The sequence below is a fragment of the Zootermopsis nevadensis genome, unplaced genomic scaffold, assembly GCF_977971745.1.
Source record: "Zootermopsis nevadensis isolate Lab colony 2312 unplaced genomic scaffold, Znev_1.0 Znev_ptg000061l, whole genome shotgun sequence".
Lineage (NCBI taxonomy): Eukaryota > Metazoa > Arthropoda > Insecta > Blattodea > Termopsidae > Zootermopsis > Zootermopsis nevadensis.
This window is the reverse complement of record NW_028259192.1, coordinates 10,417,386-10,439,232: the sequence shown is the minus strand read 5'-3', so window position 1 is coordinate 10,439,232 and position 21,847 is coordinate 10,417,386. Positions and strand designations below refer to the sequence as shown.

At 39.2% G+C, this 21,847-nt stretch overlaps 1 protein-coding gene across 4 annotated transcripts in view; it reads right to left on the bottom strand.

The window, feature by feature from the left end:
* Nucleotides 1-21,847, bottom strand: part of LOC110838343 (carbohydrate sulfotransferase 5) — an 89,441-nt gene that overhangs the window by 55,157 nt on the left and 12,437 nt on the right. For 3 of the 4 annotated variants that reach the window (XM_022081480.2, XM_022081461.2, XM_022081456.2), the window contains one exon: nt 2,411-2,549. The exons of the other annotated variant lie outside the window; for it this stretch is intronic. The gene's annotated coding sequence lies outside the window, so the exon portion shown is untranslated. The remainder of the gene's footprint in view (nt 1-2,410; nt 2,550-21,847) is intronic. 4 annotated transcript variants of the gene reach the window in all.

The following is a 21,847-nucleotide window of genomic DNA, read 5'->3' as shown; positions in this document are numbered from 1 at the left end:
TTGGATGCCTAAAGATTAGGCAGTCTGAGCACTTTTTTTATTATAGGTGGTATTCTGTAATGTAACTGACCTGAAGATGGTGATGTCATGGTGATTGCTCGCGGCTTTTCTTCGGTACGAGCAAATAAATTCAAAATACACGTATTATATAGTTCAGACTATTACAAGTCGTGGTCTCAGCGTGTCATATTCGCCAGACAAACGAAAAGTGAGAACAGTGTGCAGTTTAAATTCAGTGTGAGTAAAAATATGGATTCCTGGTCCGTAAAACAGCTTAAGAGTGGCATCAGCGCAAGCAACGCTACTGAAGAAACCATAAATAAAAGAATGGTAACAAAATATCGGATTTCCTAACGTTCAATTTTACTTGTTAACTCGCGAACGGAGAAGAACGTGAGGAGTATTTCCTATGCGGAGAAGTTCCTGCAAACGATAGTTTAATTGCAGTACACCTGATAAGGCACTTAAAACATTATATACATCTCTTAATTTGGGCTTCGGAGAGAAGACGGTGGGGTATGGAGAAAACTACACAATGACGAACTCAAAAATTTATACTCCTCCCCCAATATTGTCAAGGTGATTGAGTCGAGAAGAATGAGATGGGCGGGGCATGTAGCGCGCATGGATGGGACAAGAGGTGTGCACCGGGTATTGGTCGGGAAGCCTGAGGGAAAGAGACCGCTGGGGAGACCTAGACGTAGATGGGAGGATAATATCAAGCGGGATCTATGGGAGATAGGAGTTGAAGGAGACTGGATTTTGTTAGTCCAGGACAGGGTCCGGTGGAGGGCTTTGGTTAATTCGGTGATGAACCTTCGGGTTCGGTAAGCCATCTAGTTAGTTAGTTAGTTAGTTAGTTATATCCACCTCCTACACATAATCCATTAAAATTCTTGGAACGAAAGTTTTTAGAAATGCGGAAACGGCTAAACTTAAATTAAAAGAGCAATCACTACTTCCACAAAAGTCCCTGTAGCCTCATTTGAGATCTAGCATTTTAAAAACTAAAAGCCTATACCGACGGCCAAAAACTTGAATGCATTCCCTCTTTATAACAATACGGTGAAGCGAGGAATTGAATCAGTGTCTGACGACATTAAGAAGTAACCGGTAACCCGGGTTAAATATAGTCCAAAATTTTCACTTCAAATAGACGAATCAACACATGCTTTGGGTTTACCCCAGCTACATATGTTTGTCTGATACTACTTAGAACAAAACATTCATGACGACTTCATGTTCTGTGGAGGCTCACAGAGATATGTTCATGACTGTGAATGACCACATTACTTCGAAAGATATTTCTTTGTTAAATCGTGTCGGCATCTGTTAAGGATGGGATGCCATCTGTGACAGAGTCGGGAAAGGCTCTCAAGCTAAAGCAGGGCAAGTTGCTCCTCACGTAAACCCTCTGCATTACATCATCCACAGTGACGCTTCAGAACCACGTGACCTTCAGCCACAATTACACTGTGCTAAAGAAGGCCGTAAAAGTCGTGAACTTTGTGAAAGTTCGGCCTTTGAACTGTCACTTATTTGCAGTATTGTGGGAGAATTCGTAACAAAGGTGACACTTTGCAAAATCCTTTGTGAAAGTAATAATAAAATGTTTGCCAGCATGAATATCTCCAAGGGAATTTACACTGAATTCAAAGGAATTAAATCTCCAAGTTCTGACCCACTTTACTAACCTTAAGAGCAATTTCAAGAGTCATTTTTCAAACCAAACTCTTTCTCAGCACGAATTAATCCAAAATCCAGGAATCCCTGATGAAACTTTCCTGCGATACCTTCCCCAACATCTAGTTTGAAGTTCGACCTCTTTCTGATTTTTTGATCAATGTCAGGAACGAATATGCGGATTTTTCACAATTAGCCATCTGTGTATTACTACTTTTTGGCATAATATACTTGTGTGAAAAAACTTTTTAAGATACGATAGCAGTTAAATCAAAGCACCGTAAACGATTTCGGCTTTAAAGTGGTTTAGGGGTTACTAGATCAGCGATCCACTTTGTCTCAAATATGGAGGCCCATCCTCCCCATTCAGTAAGAACTGTAGAGTTTATTTTTTTAATGTAAAATAGTACACGGTGTGCTAAAGTTTTTTTCCCATTTCAGTGGTGGCGCCAGAAAACAAGTTTGGGCACCACTGACCTAGACACTAGTAACAATAACTTGATTGTGGTCTCTCATTTTGTACACGTCTCACATTATATCCTTCAATAAATCCAGGGTTGTAATCTTTTAATTTCAAACAGTACTTTATAATTTTCCTGTATTTATTAGTCTAACTGCTAAACATGCATATAATAAGGAATCTGTAAAGTGCAGGTGTGTTCAAACAGAAAGATTTGTGGTGCCAGGCTGATGTACGTACAATAACTTCACTCTCTGAATGACTTACAAGAACATCCCTCGAGGCGTCAGAACACAACGTGTCATAATAGCTCTGGCTTTAACACGCAAACCAGACGCATTCTTGTCTTCTAGTCTGCCATACAAAATACTGCTTTGGTTTCCATGTCTGTCCGTCTATTCCGTACCTGAAACAAGAATGTGGGTCATACAATAACTATTATTAAGGAACTCGTCAATTGCGTGGCCCTGCCCTTAACTGTGCTGTCATGTTTCTCAGGGCGACCCTCACAGAATTGTGAAAAGACAGTAGTTTAGAAACAAGTCAGTAGTTCAGGGGTTCAGGGGTTCTTTTAGCTGAGTATGAAAGATAAATCGAGTGTCTGAGGTAGAAACATTTTCTTAATACTTACAACATTCAATACAAGAAGATATGTATGTATGTACGATGTAGGATTTGAGGTTTTCACGACGGTGACTCTGAAGACTGCTGTCTTTTGGGTTGATGCGCCGTGCCCTGATGATGGAAGCAGGAAGGACCTCTGAAACGTCTACCAGACTACACGGCGCAAAAACCCAGACGACAGCAATCTTCATATAAATCTCTGATAACAATGATGCAAGTAAGAATTTTAATCTACAATTCGACTTAAAATCTGACATCTTTTGGATTATCCTAATTGGTCGTATATATAATTTCCTTGGCATTTTAAAAGTTACTACACACCCACAATCATTTAGAGGCCGTTCCATCACGAAATGAGAAATGCCACATGATTAAATTAACCCTTTGAAGCACGAAGCTCATCTACATAATACTGCAATTAAAAATACAGTTCTTCCTCAATGAAAATACAATGTGTCGCCATTACAAAAACCAACTGGTTAATGTTAATGAAATTATGGCTATTCGGTCTGAGAACCACACAATGCTCTTAAATACACTGTGGGGAAAAAGACAGCGTTACCAATACTGTAAATACTAAAGTAGGTGGTACAAAGAGTAGAGATTGTTCTCTAAAGAATTTAGTAAACGGCATTTAAACACATGCTAGTTTGATCAATGGTTCTCAATCAGTGTGCCGCGAGCTGTTGTTAGGTGCGCAGCGAAGCTTTGAATGAATGAGCAAATAAAATTAAATAAAGTGAAAGTAAAAGAATGTAAAGCTGTCGCACTACACGCCATGTAGGCGCTTGATGGGAGAGGCGGTATAGCTCCTACTCATTCTTGACCTCGGCACTAGATGGGGGTGAGTGGTCAGAGTCACGCCCCGGCCGCGGTTTACCCCCGGATAAGAACCCCGGTACAAATTGGATAGGAGGCTGGGTGGGCCCCAGAACCGGTCTGGACGCAGACATAAAATTAAATTTTGGAATTAAACAAAATAAGTTAATAAAAAACCACATTTTTTCTGTAATTCAGTATATTTCTGCAATTATGTAGTTAAATAGTATCTTTCTGTTTTACGAAAATTTTATATTTTTATACAATAAATTACATTACTTAAAATAGGTAAATATTTAATCATAAATTTGAGTTCTCTATTATAATTCTAGTGTGCGGGGAAAATATATCGCAAATGTGCGAGCCCCCAGAGACTGAGAAACACCAACCCCGGTATTCCGATTAAATTATATACGGACTTCTCAGTTTCCCATGCATTCTACATGATCCGCCGATCTGATCGATCACTCTAGCGACATTGTATGAAGAGTACGGACTATGACGCTCCTCCTCCTGTATTTTTCTCTATCCTCTCACAATTTCCTGTTCTGGAGAACAGGCATAATTATGTCATTGATGCGCTTCTTGCATCACAACATTAACTGATGTCTCCGAAAACGACGTGAAACTATCTAAAAACGTCTCATAGGAATTAATCTAACCTAAAAGTAACGTAAATAAAAAGTATCTTGTACGAACACGAAGAAATGTATGCAGAAATATAATATCAGGTGTCCAACGGGTACCGGGGGACCTAAACGACCGAAGCGTAAATACATTTCCACTTTCTGTCCATGCGAATAATGCATGGAGTTACACTTCCATTCCCCTCACAGCTTCAACTTTTATTTAGCAGAAGATATCTAAACGGGGTTAAAAAAGCTGACTGAAATTCAAATCGCGTTACAGAATCCTGGTGGTGTTTTCAATGGACGATGGAATTCATTTCCTCATGGCTCCATGCTGTACCATAAGACACTGAGAAAGCGTGACGAATTGGATCGAAATAATATCAGGTAAGAGAGAGACTAAGAAGATCCAATTTCGAACTAAATAGCTTCATTATTAATCAACCTTTCACTTGCACTGCGCTTTCTAACTACGCTCACAGAGCGGGCAAACATTTTTACTCGCCAAAAAAAATTACACAGTTGTTTAATAGCTGTCCCTTATTCGCTGTGACAGACGAATATATTTTATTTCGGCAAAATACCATAGGAATGAACAATTAGGGCACGATCTTCTATTTCTGATTAGTGTTACTGAATTTCTTTCGGAGAAAGTCCTGTTTGACATTCTATGGGTGTTATAAATGGGAATAAAACATTAACATGCCCTACGACCCCGAAATCTCAATTCCATAAACCCGATGTGTTTCAGTTACATCTAATTATATATCTGAAAACAATAAATCGCTTCACAATTAGTTAGACCACAAATTTGATTTATTTTAATGTAGCACAGCCCTCAGGCCAGCGTTTCGTTTGTGAGTGTTCATACGATCCGTTGTAATTTATTGACAGTGGTAAATAAGTAGGCCTGATGGCTGTAGTTGAAATCAATGTTTTCTAAATTCAAGTATTCTGTTATCTATGCCGGCAGAATAAATTAATTTATATCAATGTGTTGAAACAGTTTTTCTGCTGTCCTTACTGTTACGCACAGTTATAATAGTAGCCATGTTTGGAAACAGCTGCATCCGCAGTCCAGGTCCTTTAAGTGCAGGAACCTGTTTGAGCGGTTGCGGTCGGCGACCTTCGGACGATCACAGTTCCTCATTACGTCCCACCACTAACACTGCTATGTCGCAGCTGCCATGTTACTGAGAGTTCAACTTAACCACTTTTCCAGCTGATAGCTCTGTTACTCGGTTCTGAATTCACATCTGTTTAATGACGTACTGCTCATTGCAGTCCTTCACCAACCAGTGCCAAGTTTTAGTCTACTGTTTATCCTAAGAAGACACTGACCTTTTTTCTGTTTATCTCACGAAAATTGGTATGAAAATCATGACACTGGGGGGGGGGGGGTGCCCCTTTGTATTTTGTTAAGGTCCTACCGTCAATAATATTAGCCAAATCGCCGCGCGAACTTTTATGTTTAAAATAATATTACTGGCAATAAAGACAAATATTATGACCAAACATTTTGAGTGGTAATCATTTTTTTCGAAAGATATAAAATTTCATCAACAGGGATCGAGACTAGCTCCTTCTAAGGGACCCCACAGAGTACGAGTCCTATTGTATTCTTTATTTTAGCTGATGACAGACACAGATCCAGTCCTCGAAACGTCGTGTTATGAGAAACAACAAACAATGGATTATGTCCAAAATTTTAGGCAAAATTATTACGGCCGAGCAGAATATAATTAGGGGCCCATTTGGCTCTCGGCTTTATGGCAATAACTAATGTACCATCTGAACTATGCAAGTCAAATTTCGCAGGCCCTGCAGATATACTACTAACATAAGAAGTCAATACGAGTCACATATGTAGGCGTGTTATGCATGTGGGTCTTTGAGTCACATATGAAAATTTTAACTAAATCGGATCCTTTACTATAATCTCTTGTTAGGCAAAGAAAGTGTTCACTAAACTGTATTCCTTTGTCAGCCTCGCCATTTGAAAGAAAATTAGCATCTTAAACAGCTTACATTCCAGAACATCGTGTTTCATATGGGTTTCAGCACCTGGGATGCGTTTCCAACGAAAAATTCTAATAACAATTTTTTTTGAATCTCCAGAGTGATGGGTAAAGATGTGGAAAAAAAATCAATAGATTTATATACGGAATTAATACATTTAGTATAATAATCGATTAAAACATATTATACAATAATATTTTAAACCTACCTTGTAAGTCAGCTGAGATAATATTCTGACGGAAGAAGATGCCAGAGGTACAGACGATTTACGTTGTGTTAAATAAATAATAAACGCTACATTGGAGGGCTTAAAATACACAGAGTAAATGGAGTGAATGTTCAATACTTTGGAATATTCTATGTTACTCAGTCCCGCAAAATCTGTCTTCTTTAATAAAGTCCTTTCGGGCTATCAGCCGTGTCAATTGGTCAAAACTCGCCGACGTTTCAGGGAACATCTGTCCCATCAGACGTCCTGGGGCCAGAGATCGTCTCTGAAAGGTCGGCAAGTTTTCACCATTTGACACGGCCGATAGCCCGAGAGGATTTTAATTCGTTTCGCCGTGAAAGTTTTAAGTCGTATATTAGTCTCCTGTGCCGGTCTTCTTTTAAGCACTTGGTATGGAAATATAGTGATGCAGCAATGTATGTTGTGCATTAACCGACTAAGAGCCAGATGCTCGTTTGATTACAAAAGCCTTCAGCAAAACGTTGTAATGGAGTACAGCCACGTTCAGAAATGGAAATAAGGAATGGGATGAATGAGAAAAGAAAGAAAGAAAAGAAGAAAGAACACCTGCTTTAGTACGAAATAATGATCGACGTTTTCAAGCAAGAGTTTATAATGGCTGTTGTGCGGGACAGCATAACAAAAAATTCGAAGGCATGAAGCATTCATTCCATGTATGTCATTGATGGCAAAAAATACACGGCTATGGAAAATATAATATTCACTCTCATGAAGAATGTGTCCCACCGTTCCTTGCACTTTCAACCGCAGTACTGCGGTCCTCTGCAGTAAAATAGAGGTGGAAATCGATGCATGGCTGAGGTAGAGGCGTAGGTCTGTGCCCCACTCCCCAGACCCAAAACTTAGCAGTCACCTTCATCAAGACAACGCATGAAGTGAACATTCTCTACGGCAAGGAAAGACTAAGAAATTTGAATTCAGAGGTTGGCAATAGTGACTGGAGTTTTTAGTTTTCTTCAGCCCCTACATGAATATAAAATAACAGCCTTAAAACAGGCTTCCTTTCATAATTTCTCAATTCATCATCATAAATCATCAAACACGCGACCCTAAATATCCTAGGCAGCAGAAAAGCAGAGTTAAATGCGATGAATACACAAATAATTAGTCAATCGTGAGAGTTGAAGTTCTCACTGAGGCAAACTGTTTGCACCACGTAAGTCTGGTAGAATTTTAACCGACTGTTCAGAAATTCTTGCTGCCTTCATCATCAGGATTCATCGTCGGTAAATTACTACATTACACGGCGCAGGAACCCAGAAGACAGCCATATTCAATAAGACAATCGTTTGTACACCAACCTCGAACTTTATGAACATTTTTTCTACGGTTTATCTTGTTATGATAGAAAGTAACGAATGTAATGTGTAAAATGAACTCCGTAAAACAAACAAGTGCGTGTTAAAAAGAATGGAGGTCTCTGAACGTCCACAAAGCACGACACTTGCAGCTGTGGAAGACCAACAGTGGCAAAATAATACACTTTAATATTATCGTCCTATCTGCGCCTACGGATCTAGGCATCCCCAAGGTGTTTTCCCATCAGGTTTTCCGATCAAAATTGTGTTTTTATTCCCACACCTTCTACGCGTGCTACATACCCTGTCATGCCCCCCCCCCCAATTTATTAATACAATTTGGCGGAGAGTACATATTATGAAGCTCGTCAAAAACTGCTGTTTCTTGTCCTTGTTACTTCCATCCTTTTTGGTCAAAATATTCTCAGTACGAGGCGCCCATGGTGTGTTCATCTGATAGCTTGCGTCATTTGACGGTGACGTGTATCATGAAAACTGAACGCCCCAGGACATACGTTGTATAATATTTTCGACTTGTTTTCTTTTTAATAAGGAATCACACTATAGAGAGCAGCGCCAATTTAATTTCGCCCTATTTATTACTTTTAATTAAGAGTGCAATATTATCAGAAGAAAGGGCGTGAATTACAACTGCTTCTGAACAGAATTCGGACATTGTTTTGACTTTCAGTTCATTTATTTCCTTTGGTGTTACAGACCAAGTTTCACACCTACACAAAATAAGAAGCAAGATTATAGCTTTGTATGTTCTAATATTTACATTGTTAGATACGAGTTAACAAAATACAAAACATTCTGAGCTGATCGGTAGTAAGCATTCCCCAAATGTGTTCTTCTCTTAACATTTCCGTTTATGCTGTTTTAATTTGTTACTGCTCCCCCCCCCCCCCCCAATATCTGAACTTTGTGGCGCCACGTAAGTAAGAATATATAGGCCTATAAACAAAACTGCCAAAATAAATAATCAGTTTCATTATTTGGAATCCCACAGATTATTTTAAGAAAACTCAGGAGAACTAACAGCGTTCTTCTTAGTGCATACAGCCACATGCAATTTAACCATCAGGCTGTATGCTCTGAGTAGGTCATATTATGTACATATTGCCCCGGATACACAATCAGGTAGGCTACGCCCAATTCAAATTAACATTGTTTACGCTGTAATTGTACTGCAATGGTCTGATCCTTTAACGTCTAAAGAGTGTTAAACAGGATCACTGATCCCAAAGAATGACAAAGAACTAGCCAACAAAACAAACTTTTAGAAGTGTTCGGTACAATCCTTGAACAAGAGGGGGAAGGAGGAAGTATAAAGAATTAACAAATGCTTTATTTGTTGTTACTGATACTGCATACACTGTGAAACATATATGAGAATTGAAATATCCTTCGGATTTTAAGGTGATTTAGTTCGGATTTCATGTAAAGTAACTCCTGTAGTGGACGGATACGATCCAAAATTAATTTTGCCCATTAAATTTTAGTGCAGAGCCACCAGGTAAATTTTAATTTTATAAGATTGCTGTCATCTGAGTTGTTGCGCCGTGTAGTCTGGTAGATATCCACCAAAGTTTCAGAGGTCTATGCTGCCTCCATTATCAGGGCCCCGCAACAACCCAGAAGACAGCAATCTTCAGACTCACCGCCGTGAAAACCTCAAATCCTTGAATTTATGACATGATTACGGAAAGAAAAACGCGCGCACACACAGACGAAAATCGTACATCATGTTTCATGCATGAGTTAAGATTGAACTTCGTTGGAAGAATTATGGAAAGGGTCCTCATGGTTGCAGTCAGGCACTGAAACTGGTGTGTCGTTTTCAAAACACCGAATCTTCTGTTTAAGGTTCGATTATGCTGCAAAATCTGTTTGGACTCTGGAAAAACAAAGGAACGGTCTATTGTGAAAGCACAGATACAATTTCTAAGAACACTTCTCACTCCAATCTGTGAGTAATAAATTACAGAGTTAAGGGCTTTAACAGTAACAAAGCTCCATTAAGACCACCACCAACAGTCTAAATAGCATTAAGAAGTTAAAGTTCGCTCGCCCCTGCATACAGATCAAGAGAATTACAAAATAAAATGCAAACGGAAATAAAAGACAAAGGACAATTTAGGTTTGCCTCAAAACAGATGTTGGTAGCACTGAAAATATGATCGATATAAACAATTCGAAGACATTGGCTTAGATGGGAAGATAATATTAATAAGGATCTTAGGAAAATAGGTTTAAGATTCGTGGATTAGATTCATCTGGCTTCAGGTTCCATAAATGGGGCTGGGGGGATTTCTTGAGGAGCGAAGAATGCTATTAGCTTCTCAAGAGAGACTCTACTTCAAGGAGTTAGGTAGAAAATTCTAAACTTTGTTCATTTTCACATAACTGGTTTTCGTCGGCTTTTGAGTAGTGATAATACGGTACAGTGACACGATTAACTATACTTCCTCTGTTAACAGAATGCGCCAATTAAGAACAGGATATATAATTTTATTGTTATCAGGGAATGTGGAAACTAGAGAAACTTACAGAATAATGACAATTCTATACGGCGACACATGGACCAGAAGAATATTTAGAACGAATGGAAATTTTCAAAAAAGGCGGACATGTGTTTTTGAGTTTGCACAGTCCGGGCCACCAACGACTGAAACGCACATGTTTAATTTAAGAAGTAGATTGATCAGTGCGTCCAAAACAACCAAAATGCGTCTAAAATAGTTGCGATGCAAGAATGGCTGAAGGCCCTCAGAAAACATTCTGACGGAATTAGGAAACTTGTTTATCAAACCTATTTAACTTAAATTCGATTGAGTAGAAAAAAAACATGTCTGTTTAGTGTGGAATTGTCATTTCGAAACTAGAAACTTCCTTGGCTTTTTCACTTACCTTCGTGTAATCGCAGTGTAGAAAGTGGTAATAAAAAAGAAATAGGAATTTTAAAACCAAATAATGATTTGCAATATGATCTATAATTACGGATCATGACCTTCGTTTAATATTTATACGCGAAATCAATTTCCACGTAATGCCGTGCATCAGATAGATCTCCCAACTAAATTAACATAAAATCAATCGCGTATCAAATAATTCATTGACAAAGACGTAACCCAAACAGCGTGGCCGTATATCGTCAGACTGGCAGGGGAATTCGATTTTCAAACAACCCAACAGTCGTTCCCATAGCAACGCGAAGTGTCATGACTTGCACCGAGTGGCACCAACCAACACCACCTGGGAAGTTCAGAGTTCGAGCCCGGGGCAGGTTAACTTCGTGTTCCAGTTCTCTCTGCTTTCGGGTCAACTTATTTTGAAACACTTTTATTTCGGCACTTACACAACATAAATGTCAAAGGTTTTTAATTTTATTATGTTTAATTCACGTAAAGGCTATTAGGTAAAGCGCAAATTTTTCGTTCGGGGGTTTTGGTAAACTTGATTGTACTGAAATAACTAAATTTCCTTTGTTGTTCCTATATCACGTATTTTAATAAACTCGTGGTAGATCTTTGTAACTTCTAACATTTAATAAACCTCATGAATAATGTAAAGCAGCGTCGCCAATTGGCGGCTACTTGTGATCAGGCAGCAAAATTTTGTTAATTTGTTACTAGTTACTGCAAACTCGTTTATGATTTTATGGCTCTGAAGGACTTGAAAAACCGTGATCCTGATTTCGTCTGCTTCTTTATGTAGAAGTACCATAAATATATGGTAATTCGTCAATTCGGAATAAGCATTGTTAAAGCTAATGAAAACAGGCTATTAGTTTTTCAAAAATAGTGCCAGGAGGGTTTCTCGGCCCTTGAACCAAACTAGAAAAGCATTCTTAACCCGAGGTAAAAAAAAAGTTGGACCACCCTGATTAAAACAATAACAAGGCTGGCCTCTTAAATGGCACAACAAAGTTGATGCACTGCAAGAAACAAACATTGAAGTATTCTCGGTTGTAATTACATTCAAGTTCCAAAAACGAAACGATGTAACATCATGCATATTTTCTATTATTACCGTCGTGTTACTGCCAAGTGATAAGCTCTAATGAGAAAGAGATCGCTTTATGCATTAGGCCGTATCAGATACGATCACTATACAGGCATACCTCGCTTCATTGCGCCTCGCAGATATTGCGGGTTTTTTACTAATTGAAGGTTTGTGGCAACCCTGCGTCGAGCAAGTCTATCGGCGCCATTTTTCCAACAGCATGTGCTCACTTCGTGTCTCTGTGTCACATTTTGGTAATTCTCTCAATGTTCTCGCATTGTTTTTTAGACATAATGCTGTTGCACACTTAATAGACTACAGTATAGTGTAAACATAACTTTTATATGCACTGCGAAACCAAAAAATTCGTGTGACTCGATTTATTGCGGTAGTCCGGAACCGAACCCGCAATATCTCCGAGGTATGCCTGTATACTTTACACAGTTGTTTCCTAGAAACCAGAGCCGACAGAGAGAGAGGACGGAAATGCGAGAGGTAGATGGACTTCATGGGGTTCTGTCCATCCAGCATAATTACTTACGAGCGCACAGCATGGTAATACATCATTCAGTAGGCCTACTCTAGGCTAGGCAATACCAGGTTTATGTTCGGAATCAAACTGCTGAAACTGTACCACGGACATTATTTTAGCGGCGTACTGAGGTAGCACAAGCGAGATTCATTAGACCAGTAGTTGGAGAAAGAAGATAACATGTCCGGAATGAAGAAATTCAAGTTCTGGAAGACATGACCCACGAAACTGGAAAGTAGCGTCAAATTGGGAACAATGTGTGAAACGGATGTCAACATCGCCTATCAAGAGAATCAATGGAATGTAAACTCCGGGGACAAAGGGACACAGACGGCCCACGTAAGGACGGAAAAGATCGAGATTTTCTTTGGGTACTACACCACTTCCCGAAGCAGACCTTAAGATGAAGATAGACGATTACAACGCCTCAATACGTTTAATTGTCGAGGCACGTATAAGGAGACAATTTTTAGGCTAGTACGTGTTTTAAGATGTATTGTACTAAAAAACAAGAGTGGGACAAGGCTGACGCGTATATCCGGCATCAGGAAAGCCTACAAATCTAACAATGAATTTTCGTTACTTTCACAGCTGTTTCAGATAAATATCGAAACCGTGTTTTCCTTCGAAATAATTATACAGGAAATTTCGTAAGTTACACAACGAAATAATTACAAAGAAATACCGGCTTTTTCCTTGGTTTAAATGCTTTTACTACATTGCCGTATACCTTATAAAAATGTCTAATAGGATATAATTCAGCGAGTCGGGTAGAGATTTTTCTCTCACTGATCACTGCAGGTGACAGTGAATCATCTTAATAATTTCCCCATAAGATTAGTAACAAACTTTAAAAAAATCCGGAATTCTTGGTGAACATCCTCACAGAAGTACGTGACGAACATAAAAAATTATTACTGTTCATGGGTTCAACTTGCCTCGTTACGTGGAGCTTAAAACCATACGCCTATTAAACTACGTAAAAAGAGTAAAGTTTTACACTTTCTTAACTTTGGCAATAGACGGAGGTAAATGGTCAATATCACGCTCAGATAGCTTCCCATCCCGTGTCCATCATCAAGGCGATCGTCCTGAAACGTCGGTAAACATCTACCAGACTACACGGTACAACAAACCAGAAGACAGACATCTTAATAAAAATAAACATGATTTTAAATCGAACGATTTAATACTTATTAAATCTGCTTTGTATTCAGAATTCCCTGGGTTTAAACATCGGCTCAGACACCGGCTATCCTAACAGACGTCGTGGTTGTCCCTAGTTCCTCCAAACAACCTCTTTCTTCGACGTCATTTTAAATCCGTTGCTCAATCATTCTATTAGAAGCGTATTAACAATTTAAATAAACCAGAACAAGAATGTCATGAATTTAAAATGAAATGCCCTTAGAAATGCGACTTGTTGTGTGGAAATAAATTTAACCTAAGGGTTTCAAACGTGATGAAAGTTGGTATTCCAGTGTTAAACAATGCCGAGGAAACTGTCAGTGAAAAAATGTAGCTATTTTACGTCATGTGACATGAAATCGATGCCAGTGAAGCATTTCTTATCGATGTCATCACGGCGCCAGGAATCTGGCTCTCTGTGAGGGAACATAATCATTTACTCGTACCTCGCCAAACACCGTCGTCATTCTACTGTACGTCTCGATTTCATTTTCAGACCCAGGAATAAAGTACGTGGTATTAGGCACTATTATTATTGCTACTGTTATTCCGAGACATTTGTTGTTTAATATATGTATTAACTATGTATGTAGTAATTTTCTTTTCGTTTTTGCCGTATTACTTTGATTGACGATTACTTGATTTTGCAGTCAAGATGTAGGACTATATTCTGTTCATACCTGGTGTTCTGGGTGTGGGAGGAAGCAGGTACATACGTATGTGCAATGCGTTCATTAATAAATTGAACGCAAATATGGCTTCCCGGCTCAGGGCTAAACTGCATGACTTAGCGACTGCCTAGCGCTACAAGATTTTCCCGACATGAGTCATGCCTCGCTCCATAAAAATATTAAAATCAACTTTCTTACGTTATAGAAGTTCCTGTCAGGAGCTTCGAAGTAACAGGTGTGTTTAACTTTGTTAGTGAACGCAATGTGTATACAAGGACATGGGCAATGAACTTGCCTTTTATAAAAATCGAAGGTTCGTTACCGAATTCACAAAAGCCTGAGACAGATTAATACACGTCAAATCTTAATTTCATATCTCTCTAGAATCTATTTTAATATTAGCCTCCCATCAACGCCTAATTCTTCAAATGTGGCTATTTCCTTTGGATTTCCAACTAAAATTGTGTACGAATTTCTCATCTATTCGTGCCTGATAATCTCGTCCTTCTTAATTAGATTAATCACACAAATAATGAATTATCTGGTGAAGAATACAAATTATAAAGATCGTAAATAAGAATGTAATCGGAAATTATTTATAACGCTGAGTGGATCCGGCTATGCATAATCTGTAACGTCACTCTTTGCTGTCAAGACGTTACTTCATAAACAACCAACGCCATGACAAATTCAGCGGATGAATTAATAATCTCTTATAGGCTTGAAGACTAAAAAATAATTTGGGATAAAGTTTCGTGGTTGCTAATAAGAAGCTTTTTCTGTGTCTCTAATGAAGGAGGTTCGAGAATTAAAATCCGCTTTAACTGAAATTTTAATTGGTCTCCAATTAACTATCGTATTATTCGCAAGAATTATAAAATTTCATTTCACGTTTCTTTTTGCCTTGGTTATTTATAGACCGCAGAACTGTTTTCCAACACGCTTTGGAATATGCAAGAACTGTGGTGCATGAAGCGATTACAGACCTTGCATAAATCGTGGATTTTAATTTCACTGTGGGAAACTGGCATGTAAAATTAAAGAATCTTTATTTCACAATTGGAAGTTTCAAAAGCACAAGAAGAACTTCACAATGCGTGCAGATGAATCCTCTCAAGCTGCAGGCAAGTTTAGGAAGTCACATTCAATAGTCAGCATATTTGTTATGGATTCAGCGCAAGCTGTTTCAAATCTCCGACATGTGGCAGTGCAGTTCCCTATATAGCGTGAATTGTGTTTCAACGAAACATGAAGAGTTTGAAGATAATTTTGAATGACTCATCTGATGAAAATAAGATTACAACCTTCGAAATAAACCTATAAATCGATATATTAATGGTGTTAAAGAATTTTGATTCTTATATACGACGTAACAAACATGAAAACTGCCTACCCCTAACGTAATACATAAAATCTAGAACTACAGTATATCGATGACGATATCGATATCGCATCACTTCTATCTATCGATATACTAAACGTGCATAGCGAGCAAATCGACACGGAACGCTTCCATGTTGCTTCAACATAACAGTTAAATTCAATCACTCCATATACTCCACTCCATTTTGTCGACATCCTATTACATGAAGTAAATTGTCGCTTACGTACGCCGTTAGTCAGAGTACGGGTTGAGAAGCTAACAGTTACTCAGATGGTCAAGAAACTTCTAGTCTTTTATGGAATCCGAAAGCTCATACAATGTTTGCAACAGCCCGCCACTCGTTCTCATTCTCAGCCAGATTAATCCAACTCCACACATTCGCCCTCTATTTCTGTAAGATCCATTTTAATATTACCCTTTAATCTGCGCTTACGTCTTTCAACTTGTCACTGTGCACAGAAACCTACATTAATTTCTTGGATGTGGAAGTGGTTTTAAAACCACGCGGGGGAATCCCCACCCAGACAGGCAAAACACGCTGGGGAATCCGTGATGACGTCATCACCAAGCCAGACAGGCGACAGACACCGCGTCCACGAAACTTATGACATTTCTGACGTCATTGGCGCAATTCGCGAAGGTGGAAGTTCGTGTCTTGATGGAAGAAACAATCTCGCATAACTACTATTGCTACTTTTAAAGACCATTCACGAAATAAGAATTTGGAGGAAATGACAGATAAGTGACGGTTGGAATCAAAGTGGAGACCTTTTTAATACGAAGCCAGCAAGTAAACCACTAAACCACGATGTAGTACAGCCAACTCCCGAAACGCCATTCACATGAAACATACTGTACCTAATAAAAAGTCCAATGTCCTATTTAATGGTAGTCTATAATGAATGAACCAGTCACAAACCTTTGGAGAAACACGTGTGTCCCCGTCAGCCAATTACGGAATCCCTTTTACAACGCATTCCCAGCCTCCAAGTTTCCGTCTGTCTAAAGTCCAATGTCTGAAACCTGTTCTCTGCGATTTGTTCTTTTTTAAATCTGCCCACGATGGTTTATACAAGGATGCACGTTCCCAAAGATGCTTGCTTATAATCGGACCCTTGACTTTTGCAGCGATGCTTTTGAGATGGACAAAACGGCTGTTTGTGGTGTACAGACGACAGCACATATCAGTGGCAATCATAATCCGTTGACCACTGCAGAACCATACACAGTCATCAATTTGAGAGTGGTTTAACATATATTAACTCATTTGCATACTTTGATGAATGTGGGACGTCCACCGGTCGGCTGTTACAGTAAAATGAATCGGGTGAAACTCGTAATACTTAATAACTTTAATTAGAAATCACATTACATGTAAACGCTGATCATCCCAACCCTATTATACGTGTCTGAGACAGGACGCTTACGGCATCCCAGCTGAAGAGATCAGAGGCAGCAGAAATGCGACTACTTAAGACCACTCGCAGGACACACACTCCTTGGCCACAAACAACGAAGACTTCCGTCAAAACTTGAATATAGATAGCATCACCAGTTTTATCAGTGCATATTGGAGAAATTGGTTTGAACACGTGACCAGAATGCCTCCACGAAGAAACCCACAAAGTACGCTGCTCTACAAACCAGCAGGTAGATGGAAAGTTGGACGACCGAAAAAACGTTGAAAGGATTAACCCGAGGAGATGGATCAGGCCCAATGGCCTAATCCGTAAAGTTGATGATGATGATTACACGTAAACCCCTGAAGATATTTTAAAAAATCTAAACGTGCACGTTTAAAGAAAATTAAATACGCATTTAGGGCAGAAAATATAAGGTTTATTTTATGGTAAAATAGACACATGTCGACGTTTAAAATTCTTAGGTAGCATGTTACTGAAATCTGAGGGATATAGTTTCAGTACATCACTCCTTAGCATCGTGTTAAAACAACGCTTGGAATCGCAAACAAGAGGCAGCTTTTACGGCAGGCAGATAACACACTGTTGCAGGCAACTGCGGACGGCAAACTTCTAGGCAACTCCATTGCAGAGCAGCTCGATCCAGTCTGTTTCACTTAACCTCCCGAAAATGTACCTTTTACGCGTAGAATTGGGTAGTAAAACAGGAGAACAGAATTCATTTTGTGTGGTTATTTGTAAATAAATGCGAAACAAAACGAAACCAAAACGCGGTAAATGACAACATAACAGTCTAAAAGCTGAGGTCCAGTGGTTAGCACTGTCCTTCCTTTTCATGAGGTGCCACGTTCGATTCTCGGTCTGGTAACTGATTATTATCAATGAAAATTTCTCTGGTATTCTTCAACCTCTACAAGCACAAACTGCAATACAGGAATGCCTCGTTTTATTGCGCTTCGCAGATATTGAGTTTTTTACAAATTGAAGGTTTGTGGCAACCCTGCGTCGAGCAAGTCTATCGGCGCAATTTTTCCAACAGCATGTGCACTTCGTGTCTGTGTCACATTTTGGTAATTGTCGCAATGTTCTTGCATTGTTTTTTTTAGACATAATGCTATTGAACACTTAATAGACTACAGTATAATGTAAACATAACTTTATATGCACTGGGAAACCAAAAAATTCATGACTCGCTTTATTGCGGTGGTCTGGACCCGCAATATCTCCGAGGTATGCCTGTAGAACATTAAAAAATGCCAGGGCCAATTCATTCAAAATCGTTTCCAATAAATAATTCACAACAGTGATGCCACTGGACGCTACGTAACCAATGCAGTTGAAAAGATTCGTTAAATAAACGAAGAATCAGCCAAGACAAAGCTTTAATAATTAAGTACAGGAATACCATACTGCATGATCAATTTTGAGCCTCGGAATTAATTAAGGGGGAGAAACATTTTGCACTTTACGATCTGTCGTAAATCTATAAATTTCAGAATGAGTTACATTCCTTCTACTTAATAATATGTTTATTCCCATATACAAACATTTCCATGCTACAAACGAAGTAAATCGTTCAGAAACAACATCCTTATCTTGGCGTTTAAAATGGCTATTAAATATATTTCCCGCGGTACTTCTAAAAACAGTAGCTTTCTACCATTTAAAATTATGAATATGGCTGTCTTATGGCTTGTAGTGCCCTGATGATGGAGGCAGCAAGGACCTCTGAAGTGTGGGTAAACTTCCACCAGACTACACGGCGCTAAATTCCAGAAGACAGCCATCTTCGTACTTTCCGCAGTCAGAACCTCAGATCTCTCTTAATTAAAACTACGTACATAAAAATTAATAGATATGCTACAGGCCTACAACAAAAATACGTCACTTTTTACAGAACAAAAGCTCAATAAAAAGAATCACACGAAAGCACATTTAAACAGGCTACAATTTGTTTATGATAACGCGGAGAGGCAGTCAGTCACATGGGAGCGGGTTCAGCACGAACTGATGAAACCCTGCATTTCTGAAAGCAGGCGTAATGACTAGGTACGACGTTAATGCGTGGCGAGCTATTCTTGTCGGTGATACCAGTTCTGTTCAGAAAGTAGGACTCCCGTTGCACTGATGAATCCGGCTAGTTTCAGCCACTGTACGCTCGACGGCCCACATAATAAAACCATAACCAGGAAACGAATAAAAATCACACGCACAGACCAAGGTCTTTCACCTTCATAACACGTTCATACTTGGAAATGATATTTTTTAAATCTGTTCAGGTGCCTCCATTATCATTTCATTCTTCATGATGTACAATAACTCGCGAAGAAGAGTGGTTCGTCCTTCAGGAGTTGACAGCTGAGCTGGTAGAGCTGCCTTTTGCGTAACTCAAAGGAACAAGTTATTTCTTTATGATCCCACTGCCGCCTACGTATTCCCAAGCAGTTTCTTCTCAAGAAATTTACCGACTAGAATTTTGTTCGCCCCCCCCCCCCCCCCCCCCCCCCGATTTGATCGCTCTAATAATATCTGAAAAGAATACAAAACATAAAGATCCAAAACTGACTGTCTTCTGGGTTCAAGCGCCGTGTGGTCTGGTAGAGGTTTACAAATGTTTTAGAGGTCCTTGCCGCCTCCATCATCAGAGCGATAAGTCCCATCGCCTACACGGCGCTACAACCCAGAAGACAGCCATCTTAGGACTCACTGCCGTGAAAACCTCAAATCCCACCCACAGAGATCCTCGCTGTGCAGTTATCTCTAACCTCCTGTTAGACACACTTCCTCCCTGTTAGATCCAAATATTCCCACCACCCCTCTTCACATACCCTCAACCTGTTCTTTCGCTAGAATAAGGGACGAAGTTCTACGTTCATATTAACAAGAACACGTACAGTTGTACATATTGGGATCTTTACGTTTTTAGATAGCATACAAGAAAATAAAATGTTATTAACTGAATGGTGACAAGCGAGTATTACCCGAATTCATTATTCTCGTGGGATCTGTCTGGATAAACTACTATTCAATCGGCATTATGCAAACTCCACGGAGAAAGAACGCTCTTGAGAAGCTGATAGTTTCTCGTCTGGTTAAGACATTCCCAAAAGACTTATTACCGTGTTCGAAAAATTCGGCTACAACAGAGTCAACATTCTCACATTCTATGATGCCTGTAATTTCGAGAATGGGTCCGCAGTGGCCGCGCGGTCTGAGGCGTGGGTTCGAATCCCACTCAAGCCCTGGATGTTTGTCCGCGTTTTTTTGTGTTGTGTTGTCCTGTGTACAGGTAGAGGCCTTGCGACGGGCCGATCCCCGGTCCAAGGAGTCCTACCGAATGTCTATAGATCAAGCCAACTAAAAAAGTTGGGACCCGCAGTGCTCAGGCACTTGAAGAACGGGTCGTTCCCAGTATCCAAGTAGGTAAGTAATTTCGAGAACTGGTGAATTCTAACAGATTCGTGTAGATATTTTGATTAACACAGAGACTAATAATTCATGTTTAGTCTGTAAACAAATCATCATGGCTCTCAGGAATATCGAACAGGTGTGCCATTTACGTGAATGACCAAATACATTTTCTTTTTAATTTCGTTAAATATTCATCCGGCCCAAAAGACAAAGAACTGTAAACTTTAATGAGATTTCCATGTAACTTATTACTGATGGATGTAAATATTATCTTCCCAAAGTATCTATTGAAATTAATATTCTAGTCTCAGTATTACATAAATTACAACACTTAACAGATCACAGTATTTTATGTTTAGTACAAAAAATGTAGAAGAATTTTTTTTTGGCCCCCGAAGAAGAAGGTAGCAAGTTCCTCTGCATAGTGCAACACCTTAATGATTTAGTTTTGGTGGTATATCAAAAACAATTTACGATGAACTGTTTATGATTTAGCTTTATAGAATGCAACCAGACGATAACGTACGGAATTAGAGCGGTAACCTCTTGTCTAGGGATCAGGCAGGAAAGAAATACAACGCCCTCGGTAACCTGCGTGACAAAGATGGAAAGTGAGGTACAGCGACTGCATGAAACAGAGGGTTGAGTCTTGGGCCAAATCGATATTTTCGTCTACTCTAATAGACAAATAGCGTGTTAATCTGTATGGGAATCTTATAACCCAGCCGTCACATAACGCAGGTTAGAAATTTTACTACTCAGCTTTGTAAAGAAAACATGATACATGATTACCGTCAGACATTATAATTCTTCGCTACAATAAAATCTATTTTATATTTGAACCTGTACAAATAGAAATTCCGTTACGAACTGTATTCAGGGACACTTCAACTAATCACAGACCGTTTATAACCCTTCGTTTAAGGGCAAATTAAACAGCCAGCGCTATGATTAACGCTGAAAAAATTAGGCTTACACCTTCCTTCTATATCCGGCCGTTAGCTACAACGTTTTTCTATGATATCGTTTATTAAATTTTAACGGTCGCTCAGGTTGTCAAGTAAAAGATGAAAACAAAATAGCCATATAAAAACGCATTATACTCGCAGTCACTTTTCATTCCGTACATAAATTATTTTTTATGACAACGGACGTAAAATTACAGCAGCAAAACTCGAAGGCTCAACACCGAACGTCATGGCCGATGAATTCCGGGCGTCCCGGGTTCAAATCTCGGCAACGAGCTTTTCGTGGTTTTCTTCAGTCCATCCATGAAAATATCGGGATAGTATTAGGCCACGACCGCTTCCTTCCACATCCTTTCCAATTCACTATCATCGTCTCATTCGACGCTATATAGTCTGAGCTGAAAAAAGCATCGTTAAATAAATAAATAAACAGGTTTACTAAAGCCCGTCCGTCAACTTGCGCGATCCCAAGCCACTTGAAT